Source organism: Lolium rigidum, chromosome 5 (assembly GCF_022539505.1).
Source record: "Lolium rigidum isolate FL_2022 chromosome 5, APGP_CSIRO_Lrig_0.1, whole genome shotgun sequence".
NCBI lineage: Eukaryota > Viridiplantae > Streptophyta > Magnoliopsida > Poales > Poaceae > Lolium > Lolium rigidum.
The window spans coordinates 28,957,280-28,963,368 of NC_061512.1; positions in this window are offsets into that span (position 1 = coordinate 28,957,280).

The window sequence follows — 6,089 nt, forward strand, 5'->3', positions numbered from 1 at the left end:
CACTTGTACTTGTTCTGTTTGCTGTAGTGGCCGAGCTTGCAACGTTCTTATTTATAGTTGGCGGGTGTGGAAAACGTGCAGAGAAAAGTCGGACGATCTACTTTTCAACGAAGATACCCCAGCTAAGTCACCAACGAAGATAGCCGGGCGGAGAAAAATTGGCAGCAAATACGTACGGTAGTTGCTCGGTTGATTAGCGACCATGCAGCTGGCTGTGGATTTGACAATCCTCGCAGCTGATTGTGGACTTGACAATCCTCCCCGAGAGTAACGGTGTAGCTATCCGTACTCGGTAGAACTTTCTGGCAGCATTACATTGGTTGGCAGGGGCGAAGCTCCCTTTAGAGCAAGGCAAGGCAGACGCCCTATTTTGTTTTTTAGTGATTGCATTTAGATGTACGTGTATTTTGAACAATTTAAATGGCCATACATAAAACAGACTTCGTATGAAAAGGTTAATAATGTTTGTTTTAGTGAACACTACGCAAAACTGACTTCGGACAGAGAACATGAACTAGGTATAAAAATATATAAAATCATTTTCTATATTTTATCTTTACTATTAAATTGCAATAGGTGACTGCCTGGTGTCACAAACGGGGCTAAAGAATTTTTTAGGCCCAACATCTTCCAGCAGCCCTTGCCCAAGATCGGACCGTACGTCGTACGTCCAGGAAAAACCAGCGGCCTACACCCGATCGGCAGAGCCAAAATCAATCGTGATCGGAAACACAAGTGTTTATATTGGAGACGGCAAGCCAAAATCAATCGTGTTCTGATCCAAACACGTATGTGTTAACCGGAGATGTATTTGTATCGGAGATGGCAACAGCCAGTCAACCATGCTGGTGTATGGGGTTATTATGATTCACCTACCATATAATTAGCATATAGTACTAGGTGATCTCACGCTGATGCCAAAGAATTAACAACGAGTTACTAGGATTGTACTGTTTTATTTTTTTACGTTCTCCATCTGAACCAACTGAAACTGCAGTATGTCTATCCACCGGAAAACTGATCCATTCGACAAGGTTTAAGTACACGTCCTGAGACCTAATGTTGGGACCGTCTTCAGCTAAATTAGTAGCCTTCCTCCCTCAGCCTTTCTCGCTCGGTTGTATGGATCAAGTTTATCAAACTCATCAGTGTGTTGTTGCTTTGGCGCATGGGGAATTGGCAAAGGTTCTGGTACAATATCTGGGTCAGAGGTGTTACCACTATTAGATCGTTCCAAGGAATTTGCTGCGGTGAAGACTCTAACAGCTGAGCCAAGAACCCATCGACATAGGCAAGAATAGCGCTGAATTCTTCAGATGATTCCGTCTGGTGGACCCATCGACATGGCTAAGAAAAATTGTTGTGCAAAATTTAAGGAATTTTTAAATTCACTCTGGTTACATATATCAAAATAAATAAACTAGAAACTCGTGCCATGCCTGCGGGAAGTAAAGTGGGACGCGCGGCGGGTCGCCGCGGGCGCGCTGGCGGTAGCGTGGCGTCGATGTCGCGGCCGTGCCACCAGGCACGGCGACCGACGTTGTTGAAGAGGCCGTTCGCGAGGCCGGCCGCCCACGCGAGCTCGATGACGCGCTCATCTTCGAATCGCCACGGCCACGCTGGGCTGTTGAGCGTGTTCGCCGGCAAGTTCCTCTCCACTGGCGTCATACGCTTCCGCCGTTCGTTGATGAGGGCGCGCATCTCTGGTCCTGCCGGTGGCGGCGGTGGCACGGTGAAGACTGTGTTGGAGACGTGCCACCCGTGCGGCAGGTTGTACTGTACTGGCACGCGGATGCGCTGCCAGTACAGTACATCCATCTCATTGTAGGTAAGTTGCATCGAGCGGAGCATGCTGCCACCGCTGCCGCCGACCTCGTCGTTGTGCGCCATCCCGTCGGTGGGGTGCGTGGGAGCGGTGGTTATTTGCGCGGCGTCTGCGACAATGGCGGCTAGGGTTGGAAGACGAGGAAGAAGAGTAGTGCACGCCGGTTGGGTTTGAAGGGAGGTAGCAGACGCGCATTGAAGGTGCGTGGGAAAGGTGGGTGGACGTGGCCAGTCGCCGCCCTCGTCGCCGCTTCGGTTTCTGCGTGGGAGGCCATTAACACCGACGACCAACCTTCCCTCGTCGTTTTCGATGCGAACTGTCGCGTCCTCTCACTGACAAGGCGCCTCCACCTGCGAAAACCGTCATGCCGCGAGGCGCCGGCTCGCCCGATTCACGCCCTCCGTGAAGGGGCCGACACGAGGTTGTCGGCGCTTCTATTGGGCTCGAAAAACCACCAGCGCTTTTTTAGGCGCGTCGGTGCGACCCCATTTTTGATGCCAGCCCCCAAAATACTATCAGGGCTGCTATCAATGCCGCCGGTGGAGATGCTCTTAGATGACAAGTTTTAAAGTATAGTTTTTTCTATAGTCTTAGAAACAACGCTCGCAAAAAGCACAGAATTAGCTGAACCTCAAGGTGGCTTTAAAACTGGAAGTAGAAGAATCAGAATATGGCAAATCAATGATATATGGCAGTATGGTCGTCACCTTACGTACTACAAATAGAGATGTTTTAGCTACAGATTTATTCAATCCAAATTTTTTTAGGACATACTAAGAAATTAATTTTTTGTTGAAATATTACATGGTTATCACTTTCGATGTATATGAACTTTTACATGTATTATGTTTAAGATAAAAAGGATCCGAAACTAACGTCTCGTAGCAACGCACGAGCATTCAACTAGGTATTATAGTTAATATTTCCTCTTTTTAAGTATAAAAGTAGTTATTGCTTTTTCGCAGCAACGCGCGGGCATTATGCTAGTGTGAATAAGTTTGCTTGACTTGCAGAGATTTATTATGAATCTTACTATAAAAATATTTAAATTATTTATGAGTATAATAACATTGAGCTATTTGTAATTCATACACGGAAAATTGGCGGGTTTTTTTTATTTAGACGGCATATCATGTTTCCTCGGCCGATATTATCAGCTCATTGAATTGGTTTGCATTTTTCCGTGGCAACAATAAGAATTGAAATGTATTTTCTGACGATAAAGATCATGAAGACCGCGTTGCGCATCAAACAAGGGATTTACATAAGTCTTGATCGATAGAATTAATGAAGATTTTTTTAAAAAAAAGTTAAAACTTTGACATTGAAATGAAGATTTGGTATATTTGTAGGTTCTACTTATAATCAAATATGTTTATATTTTCATTGTTGATACGGCAAAGGTGTCCGATCTTTCGATGAGATGGGGATAAATCGATTTGTTGGTGGAGTTCGTGCTTGACGATCCGACTACACGTGCAAATCTCGTGCGCCAATGCAATCGCTAGGACAATCTTCGGGAGTTACTGATCTTGCGGGAGCACGATCAGCCTGACCAGGAAGGGTCTTAATTCCTACCTGAAATCGAGAACAAGTAAGAACTAAAGATGCAATCAGAATATTGCGAATAGAGATGAAAGCTTGATTGATAATGGTGGGATTCTGAATAGTCGGTCTTGTTCTGGGCGTTGGCCTCAAAAGAAGTACACGTAGTTGCAGCAATTGGCTAACTTTTAATTTAATCAAAATCCAAGTTCTAATGACGGCTAAAGAGGGATATATATGGGGGAAGTGAAGGGATTTTCGTCCAACCAGCTAGGGTTGGCCAAAAACACCCCTAAATGGGCCTTCCTCCACTTATATGGCCTCTTAAAATCCCCTAAAATACCTAATCCGAGAATACATGGGCATGGCCCATTAAATAAGGTGACGTGGCACCATAAATAACTCTTTGGATGAATTTTATGATGGAGTAACTTGTATAATTCATCCAAGCATCGTTGCTTTACTATGGTGGCTTCAATATTCTGAAATCCTCGCTTGCAACGCCATCCTGAATCCTTGCAGGTATGCTGCCATCTCCATGCACGTTCCTAATCCAATGCTTGGCGTCCATGCTAGATCCATTCCTAAATAATATAAATACATTTGATTTAGGCAGCATCATATTCTCATATATATTAGGAAGGATTCCTAGTAACGAATGTACCTGAGATGTGGTTGTAGGAGTATTGGTTGTAACTATCATAGTGATGTCCTCATCATCCTCCCCTACTTGAATTGAAGTCGTCCTCGACGTAGTCTCATCTTTTTCACCAAGATATGCCTTCAAATCGGAGGTAATCATGTCCTCATTATCCTCCCTTTCTTGAAAGAAAAGCCGTCATCGGCGATGTTTATTCTGTAAACATGCTAACAAAAGAGACAAGGTATATGCATGGTATATGTATATGTCATCCGTTTTAACAGCTCTGTCATGTTTCCCATTTAATTTTGTACATATACCAGTATTGTAGTAGCATATAAGCTCATTAGTTCCCATGAAACATTTATCACAACTCAGTTTGCAGATATAAGTGAAGCACATATTAACTCCTTTCAAATTATAATGCTCATCATTAAACCATCCCAAAGTTGGTAAACCAAAATGTAAGGTCTCAAATTTACTAGCCACATCATGTTGAATTAAACAATTTTGCAGCAAGTTATTTCGCATAGAATGAATACCAACATTGGAGGTCATATCAAAATGAGAAAGCATATATACAAATTCAGGTTTATTGGAACTATAGGAATCATCACACATGATGCAAATCCTATGTACCATAAAAACATTGTTGCTGACATACTCCCCAACTAAATTAAATGTAACATCGGGAGCGTAGACACTCTTTAAACAAGGAAGTTCATCAATTTTATGTCTAGCATGTGATAAACATATAGGTGGATCCATCACAATAGAAAACAAAGAATTAGCATGAGAAATCTGAGCCAACACTTCATTGTTCATAACCATTTTTAAATGATCCTTACTAGAGTCAACTTTCAAATCACAAGGTGCATTATCAGGAGCAAGAATTTGTTATCACCAGATTTTTACCAAATCAGAGGTGGGCCGTGATTGAGATGGGCTTAACAAATATACGTAGAAAATATTCATGAATCGGCCTTGTATAAAGAGTTTGGGCTAAATTGCCCGTGTATCTGTAAATATAGTAGGATACGTGTCGGTTAGGATTAAAAGATAGAGTTTAGCTCGTACACGGTTGGGATTATTCCCACGTTAGAAAGTCTACGGACTATAAATATGTATCTAGTGTTATTGAGAAAGAAGACAATCACGTTCACAACAAAACCAATCTAGGCGCATCGCCACCCCTTGTTTCGAGGGTTTCTTCCGGGTAAGCGCTATGCTGCCTAGATCGCATCTTGCGATCTAGGCAGAATCTTGTTTATCTGTTGTTCATGTGTTGCTCGTACTGAAGCCTTTTTGATGGCGAGCAACACCGTTATCATGGATATGTTAGGGTTAGCATCGGTACTTTCTCGATGTATTTGATTAGTCATGCTATTCCTGGATATCTAGCCACCCTTGTACCAATCTTAGGTGCAAGGGTGGCACCCTGCTTAGTCATTGTTTAGTAGATTCGATCCGTTACGATTGCTCCTTGTTCTTCAAGGATTAGTTTAATATCTACATAGTTAGGCCTTATAAACGGGTTGAAGGATCCAGTAGCACGTAGGGTATAGTTTGCTAGTCCTAGAGAAGATGTTCCGGGAATCAGCTACATGTTGGTTGTTAGGCCTTGTCTAGAGCTGGTTTATTATCACCTTTCGTGTCTGCCAGGCTCAATCACGTGTAGGACGTTCCGATTATGTGGTGAAAACCCTAGATCGTCGTAGATCGTTTTAACATAATATTGATCAAGCAGGACCACCATGTTATCGTAGATCTCATATGAATCATGGGTGGATCGGCTCCCTGAGCCGATTCACAGGACAACCTGAGAGCCGATCGAGGCTCGTATTTAATGTTTACGTGTATGCCATGCAGGAAACTAGTCGAAGCAATCCATCACCTTCCTGACCAGGTATAGGTCAGGTGGCACGCCCTTGCACCAGCATCGGACGTGCGTGCCGGATCTTTGCGGGCCGTCGACCGAGGGACCAGGGCCCTCCAGCAGTCCTGGGAGCCTCCCGGCTCTTCGTGTTGCCCGTCGCTACTCGTCTGTGGGTTTTGGTGGTCAACACATTCTGGCACGCC